The 18,289-nt window shown below is 35.3% G+C and overlaps 1 pseudogene across 1 annotated transcript in view; it reads right to left on the bottom strand.

Annotated features, from left to right (window-relative positions):
* The window catches only part of LOC143223449 (tyrosine-protein phosphatase Lar-like), a 170,238-nt pseudogene that overhangs the window by 129,813 nt on the left and 22,136 nt on the right, over positions 1 to 18,289 (bottom strand). Inside the window, exon 2 of the transcript XR_013012919.1 lies at positions 2,952 to 3,026. The product of XR_013012919.1 is annotated as a tyrosine-protein phosphatase Lar-like (transcript). The remainder of the gene's footprint in view (positions 1 to 2,951; positions 3,027 to 18,289) is intronic.

Raw genomic sequence — 18,289 nt, 5'->3', positions numbered from 1 at the left:
ATATACGTGTTTAATAACACGATGCACGAACAATTTTTTTTACAATTTCTCTCGTAAATTTCAAAGCCCGAGTTTAATCAGGCATTACCCACAACCTTCTCCGACATTTATACAAACATCTCTATCAGAAGAGCTCCATTAGACTCGTTCTTGCCATCTAAACAAATCAGTTTCCTATCTTTGATCATGTGATACATAATTTATTCGGGATGTTATGCGATTCTTTAAATAGATCAACTAGATTTCTGCCATCATGCAGCAGGGTAGAATATAGAATCCTCCGCAAGCCCGAAGTCACAAGCAATCTTTAAAATATATTAGGTTGAGGAATAATTCGTGAGCGTTTTTAAATAATTTCATTCAAGCATTACATGCAAGACTATACAATACTTCAATGCATGAACACATTACACCCAAAACATTTATTATGATACTTTATTTCATGTAATACCTAGGTATATAGTATGCATTGTTTTAAACGAAATTGCAAGAAATTAAATGCGAAAAGCAGATGGTGTCGAAAATGCTCAATTTTGTGCACTTGACATTCCATTTAATGAGCTGAAAATGAAAGCAAAAATTAAAGACATATGAAAATCAAACACACCATCTATTAGAGCAAAAAATTATCTACCAAATGACATGAAATATTTTGCGAACGCGTTTCATTTATGAATATATTTGTTTAACTTGTAAAAAAGGCCACTTGTTATTAACGTATTCATGTACAGTTTAAAACCGTTATACCTGACCCATATTTTAAATTTGCCATTTATGTATAGCACATAAGGTAATGCATAGACAATAGTCAATCATTCACTTTTTCTATCATTCGTCATTTGTCATTTTATTCACTTGTACTTAGCGTCATTTGGAGTAGGTTTAGTTGAACAAACTTAACATTCCTTTAGGCTACTGCTAAAAACTTAGTTTCTTTAAAATCACACACTCGCACAATGTGACCTAGCCTTATACTATCTCTATGAAACAGATTGTAATTACGATTTAAGTCTCTTGTGTTTTTCTTAATCAAGATCTAACTTTGATTATTCCACACACTTGAATTCTTTCTAGCCTTAAAACTTTTCTAAACTATTTATGTCTTAAATCGATTTGTTTTTAAAGGGTCCCTAAAAACAGATAAACTACGTGAAAAATGTAAAAAACAACAACAAACAAACACCAGCAATGCCTTAATTGATTTGACAAATTACTTGTATGTTTTATAAATACAATAATTATCCAACTCTCTTTCTTCTGGTCAATTTTTACGCTCAGTGTTGCAAGAGGCAAAAATATAACTATTTAATGTGATGTAATATTATATTTCCAATCCCATCTCTAGCGAAAGGTATAAAACAAATAGACATTTTGAGAGTTAAACAATGAATTATCCAAATATGGAGAATTGTAAATAAGTACATTTTATACCTGTTGACTTCTGCAAAAACATAAAAGTTGTGCTACCACTTTATTACGTCCGGCCATTGTTATTAGCCTAAAGCTGACGGTAGTGAAGAATGGCCGCGTGAGCCACGCACAAATACGTACTTTATCCAGTAGTTCAAATACGTCATGAAACATATCTTAAAAACCAACATGCAGTTCACCTTTTTAAAACATCTGACATAAGCCTTAATAAGATAAAGATCTTTGCTACAATGTTTTCAAGACATTAATGAACACCTATACTATAGTTCACATATGTACCACTAGATGAAGCTATCAATAAAGAAATATTAAAGTCGCAGACTACAAATATGTTATTACTCCCATTTTACATTTCGTAATAAAGTTGTTAAAATTATACTCAATGATTAAAGAGACGTGAATATTTATTTCAAGAGTTTTACACTTTAATTTACTTACTTCATTTGAAATAAACTGTTGCGCTTGAAAATGAGGTTTAACTTCACATATCCCATTCCATTTTTACCATATGAGGAACATGGATCTCAAATAAATCTTACACCGAATCTTTCATGAAATGCGATTACTTCGTTGATAACAGCAAATTAAAACTACTGTTGAAATGCATCAACTGTTAAACTTACGGTACCAGAGATATTAATAAGTCTACTACTTATTACTAATTTATTATTTTATTTTTCCACAAATTTAACAGCTTTTAAAATGTTATTTGGAAGAAAATCTCATATCCTAAATTTTTGTTATAAACGAGATTAACATCTGTATAATATTTTCTGAGCATGATCTGGTAGTTTCAAAATAATTTGCCGCCTCGTACAGTTATTAAAATATTAGAAAACCAGAATACGACGGTACTTAGACCATTTGATTACAACATATAAATGTCATCATATTTTTACTTCACAGTAAACATTATTGTCACTAGATGGCGCGATATGGCAAAGGCATAAATCAGCAGTAACTTCATTAGCTAAATAAACTACATTATTTAAACTAGTTTGTAGTTAGTTTAATCAGTAAGCATTAGTTTCTGTAGGCTTGTTAGCCTCCTTAGCAATTATGAAATAAAATACATCGTTGGATGTTGTTGTTTTTTTTTATTTGTCCAAGCTTGGCTCAAGCTTAATGAAATAAACTTTACTTCCAATCAGTATTCGTCATTACTATAAACTGATTAATTTTGCATTTGTTATGCATGCTAATCATTTTAATTTGGGCACGCTTAGAAATTTTAGTATGATAAAGTTATTACTTAATTAAAAGTTTTAATTTTGAAATGCTACACTAGATGAGCCCGCCATCTGGTTGCTGAAGTGTTACAGCCTCCGGTAATTTATTATTATTCTGCATCTTTCTGTATCCTAACATATTTCTGACATTTTGATACAACAACCAAACGTATTATAGTAATTAAGGAAAACACATGTACATCTCCTAGTCTCGATATGACTGAAAACAGTGACGGGGTTAGAGAAAATATGGTTAAGGTGACGTCATAATTACATCAACGTTAAACTTACGTGATTGATTAACAGAGGTAGAAGCAACGTGAAAGTGGATCCTCTTCATCTAAACTGTGCACTTCTCACCTTGATCTGTTGAAATAAACAAACCTGAGTTTAAATAATTATTAAAAACTACTAAACATACAACAGAACAAACAATTACAGCGAGTTAACTAGTCGAATCTTAAATTTTGCCACAATGTAACATACAAAAATGACTTTGGGTAAAGTATTGGTTTTGTTTTGAATTTCCCGCAAAGAATACACAAGAACTATCTGGATCAGCCGTCCCTAAATTCGCAGTGAAGGCCTAGAGGGAGGGCAACTAATCATAACAACCCACAACCATTTCTTGGGATACCATTTTATCAATAACTAGTGGGAAGGCCTGAACATAATAACGCCCAAACGGCTGAAAGGACGAGCAATTTCGGTGAGGCGTACACTCGAACCCGTGACCCGCAGATTGCGAGTCAAGCGCTTTAACCACTTGGCCATGCTGATCCTCGGGTGAATTAAGTTCTCCACTGTGAACTTCTTACAAGGACCGCTAAATTTTGCGGAATACACTTGTTATGATAAACATAAATAGCACATTGTGCAGCTGTATCTTTGTGCTTAACAACAAATAAACAATCGTCACAAATACGCTAGGTGTTTAAGGATGTGCACTGTTAGTGTTCTGTTAAAAACAGACTAAAGAAATTAATCTGCCAAAATAACAAAATAGTCATAGGTGTTCTTGCATAGAGATATTTCTTATAACCACAAATTCGATTATTTTTTTATTTTTACAACCTTACTACATTCACATATTAGAACACGAAAATGTGCAGTACTAGTTATAAAATGTCTCTTTAGCTATAAGATTATTGAACGATCAACGTTTTCTCCGGAAAAATAAATGTTCATAAAAATAAGGATGTATACGTATTAATTCGGAACGCAATTCAGCTTCATCCAGCATTGAAATGAATCGATATAAATGGATGTTGATGAATACATGGTGTTAGATTAAGAGCAATGGATTTAAGATGTTGAATAAAACTCGTGAAAAAGACTAAAGTTCTAAATTGAGCTGAAATACACACACACACATATATATATGAGCCTTTCATCCCCAGTGCCACCTATCGTCGATCTAATTAATTAAGTGTTTATTGAATTTCACGCAAAGCAACACGAAAGCTATCCGCACTGTGCAGAAGGGAAGGCTACAAATCAACACCACCTAACGCCAGTTTTTGGGCTACTCTTGTTCAGCCGAATACTAAAATTTGACTTTTCATACGCACCCACTGCAGCTAAGCTTGTGTGTGTGTGTTTGAGGGGTGGGGAACGCGAACTATATAACCAGAGTTCCATAGTCCGGCACGAGAACCACTTGTCTGCGTTCGACCCCAACCTAGTTTATTAAGTTTAAGCTGATATACGCTGACACTGTTATTGTCAACTAGTCATGGCATATGTTGTAATGTGTGATGTAGGCTGAACTGTTTCCGTGTTACATTTCACCTCACTGAAAACAAAAAGAGAAATTAGCGAAAACTAAATCAGCAGAATTAGCATTAAACCTGAATACCACCAGTCTCTATACGAGTTAGAATACAAAAGGTGTGTGAAAATAGTTGTTAGCATTAAACCTGAAAACCACCAGTCTCTATCCGAGTTAGAATATAAAGGTGTGTGAAAATAATTGTTAGCATTAACCTGTTGACTGCCAAGTATTGCAGCTGCTACAATACAACTTTAATGCTTCTTCATTTTGTAAGTTTTTCGTGACGCCATTTTGGATCGAAAGTGAAACAATTTGTAAGTAGGTCAAATGCATGAATGGTGCTGATATCTAGCGTTGAAGTTAGGTATTATTGAGAACGAATTAACTCTTCCGTGGCATTGTGTTACCGATCGGCTTGGACGAGTTATCTCGTCTACGGCACTGAACAGGTTAAAACTGAGTATTACTAGTCTCAATCCGAGTTAGAATATAAAGGTGTGTGAAAAATAGCTGTTTCTCCGCTTTGAAGATGTTGAAATCTATCGTTGTTGTTTCATTCTTCTTTTGTGTAATAACTCTGTATAGTAAAGTGTAACTCACACGACTTACCACTGTACGTAAGAAAATCTGTCTAGTTGATCTTTTTTAAATTACTGAGCTGTATAATCTAAATCGTTTATATTTATATTACGAGATGGCGCTACGAACATAAAGCCATATTCAGTGTTATATGGGTCAAGTGTTTGTTGGCGTTAAAGCAGCGACAAATACCCGAAAACTGGTTTGTTGTTTAATTTCACTATGCTGTCAGAACAGAAGAAACATCTTAATTAAACAACGTTTAATTGAACGGTTTACTTTCTGATTCATAGACACTAAACTACACGTAAAATGATATCATGGTTTTTACATGTATAACAAATTGTTTATCAGTTTGTTTCGTTTTAAAGCTCTTTGTATTGAGCTATCTGAGCTATACCCGTAGCGTTGTTCGAGTCTCGAATTTTAGCGTTACAAGCATTCAAAGCTTACTGTTGAAGTCGTATTCCCCGTAACTCATAATTTTTATTTTCTCCCTGAGAATCGCGTAAAGCTACACAATTGATAAATTAGAGGGAAAGTGGACTTATGGGAAGATGACCTAGGCCTAGAGGGTATATTACGGGGAAGGGGGCAAACTGGAGGCCAGAAGGAGAAAGTTGGAAGAAGGAATGATCCTTACCCTGACAAAAGATATATAAACGGAATAACACAGAACCATCACTTTCTTTGCAGGAAATAACGAAACTAGATAATAACATTGAAACACTAAATACTTTTTAAAATAGTGAATAGGTTTTAGACGTAAAATGCTGACAGTTATCACGTATAGTCAGAACTACAGAATTCAAGAAATTAAAACTTGTGATGTGTGGGAGGCTGGTAATATTTAAACTGTTTACCTATATTCAAGTCATTTTTGGCCGGGTCGGAAGGTCATTAGTCAACAATATCCACCTAATTCTTGGGCTACTCTAATCGATTAGTGGAATTTGACCATTACCATTATAGCACAAACACGATCCCAAGTGCAGGGGGAGGGAGGCGTTTTTAAGGTTGTGGGGCGAACAACATCGTCTCGGATTTACAGTCCTGTAGGTTTCCCACTGGTCACGCTGGGCCAGAAACTCGTAAAACTGTTCACTACAGAATCGGTCTGCTCTGTGCCCGGTGTGTTTATAGAACATATATTTACTCCAAAACTAGGAGCACCTCGCTGACACTTGCCGGCTCCATATGGATATTCAGTAAACCTTGTGAGTCGTATAACGTAAGTTTGTCAGTAAATCTGGAAACTGCATACATAATCAATACGGTCTTGAAAAACCAGTAGAAACATCTTAATATTTCCATGACGTACTTTTAGTTTATCTTTAAATCAATACAATTGCAGTGATAAACAGTGACCTTGTGTGTTTTCGTTGTTATCAGTGTATTTTTGGATGCATGTACCGGGAGAAAACAGATGAAATTCCAAGTCGAAATACAGGGCCTCTCGTATTTAAAAATGTGGGGTTTTCTTCAATAATTTTCTTTTTCGATTTACTCTTTGATTAAAACTCAGATAATTGCTAATTTGGTTTCTAAAGAAGGTTTTTTTTGTGTTCTTTTTCGGGTATCTTTTTAATTTACAAAACTTTTATGGGTGTCTGGTAATGAGTTTTTGGTACAAACTTAAATTACAACTTACAGATCTTGTTCTGTATATTTTACGACTTCTGTGAACGACTTTTATTTTTCAAATTGCGCAGATAGCCCTCGTGCAGCTTTGCCCAAAATCCAAAACAAACCAAACTAATTTCTCAAATTTCACACAAAGCTACTACAGAGCTATCTGCGCTAACCATCCCTAGTTTCGAGGTGATGGACTATTTAACTCCACCCACTGCCAACTCTTACGCTACATATTAGTTGGATTGACCGACACATAATATTTTCCCAAAGCTAAAACGTTGAGCATGTTCGATAACGGGTTTCGAACCCGCAGTGTAAAAGAGTGGCAGTCAAGAACAATGACCACCAGGCCATGCCAAGCTGATATGAGATGGTCACATCGATAAACTTTACAAAATACTGGTATACGTCTTCCAAGATTAGGTCTTGAACAAATGGAATTTCATAAATATTCTTATATTAAATAAATATTTCAAACGTGTGTGTGTGTGTCTGTGTGTAATCATAAAACACTGGAAAGAAAAGAGAAAAGTTTATGGTAAGATTGGTAAAACCTTACACTTCTGACCACGACACCAGAACGTGCTAACGACAGAGCGATTAGTTAGGACATTCCCAATTTTCCTGTCTCTCTTGGGTTTGTCGTGCAAATAGCACGTGCACACACTCGACCATAAACAAAATCGCAGACTTTCCTCCATATGTAAGGGATGTGACCGATTCCGATTGTCTTACGTTGCCATAGCAGCGTCTGTCAAGGAAACTCGAGGCTGTAAATTTATGTAGAGACTGTGTTTCTGGTGCTTTCAATAGAGCTTAAGGAACTCGTTCAAAACACAAGAGTTATATGTACTACTGCGAAGAACTCACAGAGAAGTGACTACAACTTCCAACATTGGTGAATCTGGGGTAAATTTTAAGGTTATTAATGCCAAAATTCAGCGTTCAATCCCTGCAATGAGTACAAAACCAAGCCGGTACTATTAAAAAGTCACGTTAGCTTAATTGTGCGGTTGTTTAAATGTTTTACAATTAGAATCACACTTTTCACAAGACATTAATATTAGGTTTATTACATTTTTAAACACTAAATTATCCAGTGCCATAAGAATGTTCAAGAATTAGAAGTGTACAACAACAGTATTCCAATCATAAGTTATGTTTCTCATAACCATGTCAAAAATTTTGCACTCGCTTCGTCGCGCCAAACATGCTCGCCCTCCCAGCCGTGTGGGCGTTATAATGTTACGGTCAATCCCACTTTTCGTTGGTAAAAGAGTAGCCCAAGAGTTGGCGGTGGGTGGTGATGACTAGCTGCCTTCCCTCTAGTCTTACACTGCTAAATTAGGAACGGCTAGCACAGATAGCCCTCGAGTAGCTTTGTGTGAAATTCCAAAACAAACAAACAAACAATGCACACGCTTCACACACCTAAACCTATGATATATTAAATGTCACTAAAATGATCGGTATGTCAGAATCTATGATGTATAAAGTGTTCCAGCATAACCGGCAGTGTCAAAACCTATGATATATCAAATGTCACTAAAATGACCAGCATGTCAGAATCTATGATGTATAAAGTGTTCCAGCATAACCGGCAGTGTCAGAACCTATGGTACGTTAAATGTCATCACGATGACTGAGTGTGCCGGGATTACAAATATGACACACCCAAACCCAACATATGTTAAATACCATGATAATGACTAACAGTGTATTAATACTGTGACAAGTGACATTTATCTGCTAAGTTGAGACTGTAAAATGACAAACCGATTAAAAACATACTTCTTTGTGTGTGTATGTGTGTTGTAATTACATCTCAGACAAGCCGGTTGCATGTTAGTTAGTTCCTTCAGAGCAAAGCCACTTTGGCTACCTGCTGTGAACCACCGTGGGGAATCGAACCCCAGCTTTTAACGCTCGTAAGTCCGTAAATGTCCCGCTATGTCATCAAGGAACGTTACAACTTATCAAAAGAAAAATACTGTAAGTGTCACAGCCTTTATGGAATGACAACTAGTGTGCTTGGATCAAACCACTGACTCTTCTGATCATCGCAACAGTAGGCTAACTCGCTTCTATTTTGCAACGATTACAGAAACAGAGAACGCCAGCAAATATATCATAATCAATTTTACACTTGTACAAAAAAAATAAACGTTTTATCTCTTTGTTCCTTTCATACAGAACTCTTAAATATGCTCGAGTACCCGACACAAAATGACAAATAACAGTCTATGTAGTTTATGACTCGGGAATTACTCACATATTTACGTTCCAACACTTCTTATGACATCAGCGTAACAAAATTTACTCTTGATATCATTGTTACAGCCATGTGATTACTGTAACCTAGAACAATTCTGTTTGTGTTTACGTATGATTAGTCATCATGTGGAATTTAACATTCGCCGAAATCTGTTCTTTCGAGGACGCGGGTCTTGCCTATTGTTCGATTTAACACTATACCTATAAACACCTACACCGGGAATTGTTTTAACTAACTGATCTCTTCTGATACACTTCTTCTCAACTGTAACACATTAATAATGACTATAACATTTCATGGTTTGCTCAATTTGTTTCAAAAATATTTAAACGTATGTAAACGAATGGCATACTCTACGGTAACACCTTGCTACAGCAATCTAATACTCCGCTTGCGAGTTAGTAAGTTTTTGCTGTCATTTCTAGACTTCAGTTTCACAAACATGTATTTTCAGAGATTCGTTTGTTTGGAATTTCGCGCAAAGCTATCTGCGCTAGCCGTCCCTAATTTAGCAGTGTAAGACTAGAGGGAAAGCAGCTAGTCATCACCACCCACCGCCAACTCTTGTGTTACTCTTTTACCAACGAACTGGTAAAATACCCCCACGGCTGAAATGGCGAGCATGTTTGGTGTGACGAGGATTCGAACCCGCGACCCTCAGATTGCGATTCGTGTACCTTAACCACCTGGCCATGCGAGGCATATTATTAAATACATTAACAAATCTTTTGAATGTGCTAAACATTTTTAGTCACTAGTACCAAGTTTCTAAACACATTCTCCTCACCGTTTTCAGAGTCAGAACTGATGTGAAAAGTAAATGTCTTGCAAAAATATGATCGTGGCTATTTTGAAGGTGATTAACAAATATTCTGTAAATATATTATTGTGACTATTGGTTAGGATCTTTACTAAAAATATGTGACTATTTTAAGGGTTATTAGTAGACAATCTGTAAATAGGTGACTATTTTAAGAGCTATTTGTAGACAATTTGTAAATATGCGACTATTTTAAGGGTTCTAAGTAGACAATTTGTAAATATGTGACTATTTTAAGAGCTATTAGTAGACAGTTTGTAAATATGTGACTATTTTAAGAGCTATTAGTAGACAGTTTGTAAATATGCGACTGTTTTTAAAGTCGTTATAAGAATATTTGTTGTGTGTTTGTTTGTAGCTATGAGTAAAGCTAAACAAAAGGCTATTTGTGTCTTTAATATTATATATTAAAGAGTTCAATTGGAGGAAAGTAAAAACATATCCTACCCTCTCAGTTACTTAGAAAATTCAAAAGAAAGAGAGAGAGAAAACAAATGTATCAAACTTTAGCCAGTAGTGCGTGAGAATACCGTCGATATCAGTTCTCACGTTTCAGATGAGTGAACTAATACCACATCCCACCACTGTGCGTGATCATTTTGGCCTGTACTTGACGACTGGCAAAGTACAACAGTTAGTCGAGCGTAGCGAATATAGTAAAACAATAATCTGTAGTAAGTTACATACAGAGACTGAACAAAAAATTAGAACAAATGGTACAATCCAAGATGGAAGAGAATTGAAAGTTAATTTCTGGGAGTTAGTTTTAAGTAATTACTAGGCCTCGTGAACGTATAGGAACGTTTAACCATGTGAACGAGCTGTTTTGTATACAAATTAAACATACCTAACATAACCTTTTCTCTCTCTCCCTCAACCATGACAGTATTGACGGTATAGGTTTTATTAAATACATATATATATCTATAGAATGAAATGCTCTCCAACAGTACAGCGATATACGTGCGGTCTTATAACGCTAGAAACCTGGCTCCGATACTTGTGGTGAGCAGAGCACAGATAGCTCATTGTGTAGATTTGTGCTTAAACTACAAACAAATGGAATGTGACATTTAATAATTACCCATATGTTTAAATTCTCCAAACGAGATACAGTTTAAAGTTACGTCACGATACACTATACACGTCACGACAGAACAAATGTGTCAACTAGGATTTAGATGCTTGCCAAACTTGCGGCGATTAGGTTGCCGTAATAGCCACGTGATACCATTATATATTATTATTATTAAAACAAAAGTGCAATATTCTTCAAATCAGTTTGAGGTTTAAAGCCGTCAGCAATCAAGACTGACACCATAAAATACAATAACGAGAAGTAAACACCCAAGTTTCGAATACTAATGCGAAAATAGAAGAAAAATATACTAATTGAATAGCAACAATCCGCCACATGTAGTAAGTGGAAAATATTGCTCTAGTGTGTGTGTTTTTCTTATAGCAAAGCCACATCAGGCTATCTGCTGAGCTCACCAAGGGGAATCGAACCCCTGATTTTAGCGTTGTAAATCCATAGACTTACCTCAGTACTAGCGGGGTGTGATATTAATACACAAAAATACACATGAAGGGGTTGAGTTCAGTCTAATTTGAACGTGTCCCAAATACAAGATATTTGATGACAGAAAATTACATTCTCCGTCTTTTTCTCGAGCACGTGAATGAGATTTCTATCGTAACGCGGGTAGATTTTTTGGTTGTTTTTATTTTTAACCAACCAGTTATTTATCCGTATTTCAGAAGAAAAAAATATTTTCAGTGTAATTTTATTCACACACAGTAACGGTTACTTATCGCTCAGAGTGAAATATGGCCTTTGGATTTTCGTAATGATTACCTTCAACTTTACGACAGTAACGAGAGTAGTTTCGATCTATACCAGCTTACGCTCAGTACACTAACTAAAAGCACTGGTTACTATTATAAAATCACACAAAAGCAATGTGATTAATGAAATCGCTTGTCAAGCAGAACTCCAATATTTAATGATTTTACACTGGAGAGAATGGAAAGCTATTACGGCAGCTGAGGGAATCACATGGGAAATGTATGATTGCAAAATAAATACAGAAGGAATTACATGAAAAATGGATGATTGCAAAATAAATACAGAAGGAATCACGTGGAAAGTTCATTATTTCGAAATAAACACAGACGGAATCACATGGGAAATGTATGATTACAAAATAAATACAGAAGGAATCACGTGGAAAATGGATGATTGCAAAATAAATACAGAAGGAATCACGTGGAAAGTTCATTATTTCGAAATAAACACAGACGGAATCACATGGGAAATGTATGATTACAAAATAAATACAGAAGGAATCACATGGGAAATGTATGATTACAAAATAAACACAGACGGAATCACATGGGAAATGTATGATTACAAAATAAATACACAAGGAATCACGTGGAAAATGGATGATTGCAAAATAAACACAGACGGAATCACATGGGAAATGTATGATTACAAAATAAATACAGAAGGAATCACATGGGAAATGTATGATTACAAAATAAATACACAAGGAACCACGTGGAAAATGGATGATTGCAAAATAAACACAGACGGAATCACATGGGAAATGTATGATTACAAAATAAATACACAAGGAATCACGTGGAAAATGGATGATTGCAAAATAAATACAGAAGGAATCACGTGGAAAATGGATGATTGCAAAATAAATACAGAAGGAATCACGTGGAAAGTTGATTATTGTAAAACAAACATAGATGTGACAAATAACTCGTGATACAAAATACGTACAAATATAAAACAAGTCATGATATACATTAACTGGAATTAAATGTTAAAACACGTAGAAACGTTTTTATCAGTTTTATACAGTAATTCTGTATCTAACGGAATCAATAATAATAATAAAAAGACTCCCACATTTAATAAGGTTAGTGTGACTCAACTTGTCCGTATAGCACTGGCACGGTTCCTTATAAGTTTGGAACATCATAGGCTAGCTGTTGAATCCATTGCTCGCGTTTTATGGACGTGAATTCATGGAATTACGTACGATTATCTTACATCACTATCTTTCACGTTTGGCGAAAGAATTATGTTGAGCCATATATGGATGTAAATTTCATTTGAAACGTTAATTTTTGGTTAGAATTTTGAGATAGGAGGAGGATGTTGCTTTTTTCTACTTCTAAAATATCTTTAGTGTAACCACGAAGTGTGGAACATTAGTGTGACTACGACGTGCAGAACATTTCTAGTGTTAAAAGAAAAACATAAGTTCATTTAATCAAATTAAAATCACGAAAGTCATCATATTCGTAAACCCTTTAGTCTTCCAATATTCAAAGTTGAGTTAAATTTGTTTATATAAATAAATACATATTTTACTGTTACATACACGTTGTCTTGAGGGTACTGTATCTGCAAACAGATATTTACATATAAAAAGAATCTGTACAAGTGAACTTTTATTCAACATTCATATCTATTATTTGTCAGCTATACAGTCGTGTTTGCTGTATTTTCTAGAGATGTAATATGTGATTTCCGAAATATCTATTAAATAAACCCTTAACTGTCACTTCAGTAGCTTGTTTATTTTCTGAATTTCGCACAAAGCTGCACAAGGGCTATCTGCGCTAGCCATCTCTAATTTATTAGTGTAAGACTAGAGGGAAGGCAGCTAGTCATCACCACCAACCGCCAACTCTTGGTCTACTCTTACCAACGAATAGTAAGATTGATCATCACTTTTATAACGCCTCCACGATTGAAAGGGCAAGAATGTTTGGTGCGACGGGGATTCAAACCCGCGACCCTTAGATTATCATTACAGCGCCTTAACCACCTGGTCATGTAGGGCCTTTCGGTAGTTTTATTGTTCGCTATTAGATTATGTTTTTGCGGCGTCATGATTCTTCTGCCAGTATACTGACCAGAAATTACGTCATCATTATAAACTTGTAAGAGAGTCGACTTCAAATTAAAAGAAAAATGGTTCTATAATCTATATCACATTGATGTAAAGTGGAGGTTCTCGAAATTTTTGGAATAGCTCACAAGAACAACTATACTAGTTATCCGTGTTAACGTCAGGTTACTGACCGAGATTTGAACCAACCTAGAAGTTAACAGAAACCACGTTTAACTTGCCATGCGTGTATAAAGAACACCTGTACTGTATGATTCATACTTGTGTAGACAACTTCAGAGGTTAGACCACAGAAGACGTAACTGACAAAAGAACATTTTTATGAGATAACGTAGCAGACAGAGACTCCCGCTCTGATCTGATAAATACATTCTTTCAGTTTAAATTACCAACATCGACACGAAAATATACTTCAATATTGTCTTATATCAAACAAACAAACAATAAAAACATTCAATAAATTAAAACTTTAATTATCCCGATACTGAGAAGCTAACTGCACTACTGAATGTTACACATTAGCTGGAAAACAGCTGCGTAAATAATGACATACCCTCAACCAGGTAATTTCCCCGAAAGTGGGCCGAAAGCCGCCTGGAGAAACTACCTGTTTTAATTACTTGCACCACGAACTGTGCCATGTTGTCTGTCAGCCAATCAAAGATTTGATAACGAAATAATCTCGATCCGTGTAGGCCCCTCGAAAATGGGAAAGACATCTCAATGATTCGTCGGCTTATGCGTTTTTAATACACAAACAATATATGTACTGCATACGTAAAAACGGTCCAAGGTTTGAGAAGGAAGCTTTCTTGGATTACACTTATACTTAAACATATTTCAAACTAGACCCAACATTACACCTTTCGTAGGTGTGCTAACTTTTTAACCACAACTTACATTTCAACATAACAGGAAACTTGACACTGTTAAACAAGGGATCCTATACCAACACTAGCTTCTCTCTGAGCCACGTGCGCTTACATGGCTGGGGTACCGAGTTATTATATTCAAATATTTATTGTGTAGTGAATACCTAAGTCTTTCTTTATTTCGAAGGACCAACACTCAAATAAAACCTATACGAAGATTAACCCTTAAACAGCGGGAATGCTGTAGGTAGCAGTATCAGTTGATGATGGTCGATGTTTAAGTGTTAAACGAATCTTATACACTTTATAGCTCTGCACGGTGAGCCAACTAGGTAGGACAAAGCTCATAACTTACTGTTCGACAAGCAATCGTATTTAAACTTCATAATTAATATTCCCACATACAACAAAAATGTTTGACTACATATTGATCGGTTTATCTTCATAAAACACTTTTCAAAAGAGAGGAGCAGAATGTGGAGCATATCAAAGGAAGAGGACTCCCCCCCTCAGGCATTTCTTTCTTTACCTGACTAACTTACTGTGGCCTCAAATGTTTTACTGTATTGAGTAAATAGAATTATTCAAATGTTATACATACACTGTAACTCATAATCATTAATATCAATCATATCGTACGCTGTATCAGTGTGAACGTTATAACAAATCCTACCAAAGGTTATTGTGAAAGTAAAATAAAATCGACCCTATTTCAGCGACAGTATGATCGAGACATCGGCGGGAAAAACAGGCGATTCCCAAAGATCCGACCAAACTACAAGATCATGATCCATTTCATGCTGCCGGAAATAAACACAAAAATTTTGAGGCATTTTGCGGTGGTCGAAAAAGATTGTTTGTTTGTTTTGAATTTCGCGCAAGTTTACATGAGGGCTATATGTACTAACTGTTTCTAAGTCAGCAGTGTAAAACTAGAGAAAGGCAGCTAATCATCACCACCTACCGCCAATTCTTGGGCTCCTCTTTTTACCAACGAATAGTGGGATTGACCATAACATCATAGTATTTCCACGCCTGAAAGGGCGACTATGTTTGGTGAGACGATGATTGGCATCCTCGACCTTCGGATTGTGAGTCGAGCGCCCTAAGCACCTGACCATGTCATGCTGGGTCGAAAAGGAACACCGGTACTATATATGAAATGTTCCATGAGATAGTAGAGGGGGTTGCAGATATGCAAAGTAATTAATGGAGATATCTGTGGCTGATTCATTCTTCCACTTTTAAAAGCACGAGAGCATAAGCTCGGTTCTCATAGTTGGAGGGTTATTTAATCCAAGCTTGTGGAAGGCAGAAGTTGATTTAATTTCCTAAGTACTGTCTTGTAAAGAAGGTTTTCCAATACTAAAACTAGTTTTAAATAAGCTGAAAGTTGTTTGTTGAACTAAAAAAAACAACAGAACTTAATACTTCTCGGTAGTACTTACAGGTGGAATGTCTCGTGCGCGTGCGTATGTTTTACTATTATGAGTATGCCTATAGTACAGTCAAAGAGACTGCTATCTGTATCTCAAATGCAGCAACTCTTACTGCACTGGCAAGATCAAAATTAGGACCTTGTTAAGTAAGTAACGAGACTGGAATATTGTTTAGTAAGTAACGAGACTTTGATCTTGTTTAGTTAGTAACGAGACTGGGATCTTGTTTAGTAAGTAACGAGACTGGGATCTTGTTTAGTAAGTAACGAGACTGGAATATTGTTTAGTAAGTAACGAGACTGGAATCTTGTTTAGTAAGTAACGAGACTGGGATCTTGTTTAGTAAGTAACGAGACTGGAATATTGTTTAGTAAGTAACGAGACTGGAATATTGTTTAGTAAGTAACGAGACTGGGATCTTGTTTAGTAAGTAACGAGACTGGGATCTTGTTTAGTAAGTAACGAGACTGGAATATTGTTTAGTAAGTAACAAGACTGGGATCTTGTTTAGTAAGTAACGAGACTGGAATATTGTTTAGTAAGTAACAAGACTGGGATCTTGTTTAGTAAGTAACGAGACTGGGATCTTGTTTAGTAAGTAACGAGACTGGATCTTGTTTAGTTAGTAACGAGACTGGAATATTGTTTAGTAAGTAACGAGACTGGAATATTGTTTAGTAAGTAACGAGACTGGAATATTGTTTAGTAAGTAACGAGACTTTGATCTTGTTTAGTAAATAACGAGACTGGGATCTTGTTTAGTAAGTAACGAGACTGGGATCTTGTTTAGTTAGTAACGAGACTGGAATATTGTTTAGTAAGTAACAAGACTGGGATCTTGTTTAGTAAGTAACGAGACTGGAATCTTGTTTAGTAAGTAACGAGACTGGGATCTTGTTTAGTAAGTAACGAGACTGGAATATTGTTTAGTAAGTAACAAGACTGGGATATTGTTTAGTAAGTAACGAGACTGGAATATTGTTTAGTAAGTAACGACACTTTGATCTTGTTTAGTAAGTAACGAGACTGGAATATTGTTAAGCAAGTAACGACACTTTGATCTTGTTTAGTAAGTAACGAGAAGAATAGCTATTATTTTTGCTTATTTATTTTGTACTCTTGTGTTGTTTTTTTAGAGAAATACTATCTGCGCTCTGTCTACCAAGGAAACTAAACAACCCCAGATTCAAACCTTTGTAAGTCTGCAAACTTACCGGTGACCCATTGAGGGAATACAGTTTAGAATGTGGGGAAGAAGAAAAAAGGCTTACCATGTCGTGTTAATTGAAAAACTAAAGCTGATACAGAATACGATGTTTTCTACTATAATTTTATGAAGAGGGCAGAATCAAATCACTTAATATAAACACACCCTCACTCTGAACGCTAAACAATAATAAATAATACACCAGAGGAAGCAGTAACAGTCAAGAAGAGGTTTGTAAGTTTCCAGTTTTAATGACAATATAAAAACATTATATGGACAATGAAACATCACTACAAGACTCGTGAACACACACGGAACATAGTAACTTGAACTTTTTTTTTCTTTGGAGAAGATGAATATAAAGTTTCTTAGAAAATAATAACTTTAGAGTCTATTAATATCACTAAAAATAAGTGGTGATAATTCAAGAAAATAAAAAGATTGTCTCTCACACGACTGGTTAAGTATTTCCTCTGTTTGTTAAAATACATTCTTCGTCTCTTCTTTCGACATTCCAAAACTACCAGAAAGTGATAAATGATTCTTTAACAATTAAGTCAGCAGACGTTTAGTAACTCGATGTGATGTTGTCTGTCTGTTTCAGAACTTTCAAGCGAAGCTACACAATGGTCATATTCTCCCCTACATTATTAACCTGATAGACAAAAGGGAAAGCAGCTGATCAATCACGCCCTCTGCCAACGTTTAAGCATTTATTATCATCATCTATAAAGCTTTTCTCATGTTTTCCTTTCTAATATCAACATTCGTGTTAATCACATGTAACGGTTTTCTTTTAATTAATTCACAAAAGTTAAAATCTGTTCGATTTCGGCGAAAACCGACGTATTTAGTCCGGTCAACCCAATACTTAAAAAATGTTGTTTATGATTGAAACTTATGGCTTAAACGTCAAAAACTGATAAACTGTTAGAAGCCAATAGACCTAATACTTGTGTTCGTTATGGGGAAATTATAGGAAATGTTTAGTAAACAAACGTATGTAGTTTAAGTGTTATACTTATTTTCTCCAATGAACAATTTAGCCACAGTATTTCTAATCGCAATGCTAGACCAAAAGGTACTACAA

Source organism: Tachypleus tridentatus, chromosome 8, assembly GCF_004210375.1.
Source record: "Tachypleus tridentatus isolate NWPU-2018 chromosome 8, ASM421037v1, whole genome shotgun sequence".
In the NCBI taxonomy this organism is placed as follows: domain Eukaryota; kingdom Metazoa; phylum Arthropoda; class Merostomata; order Xiphosura; family Limulidae; genus Tachypleus; species Tachypleus tridentatus.
This window is presented reverse-complemented; position numbering and strand designations above follow the sequence as displayed.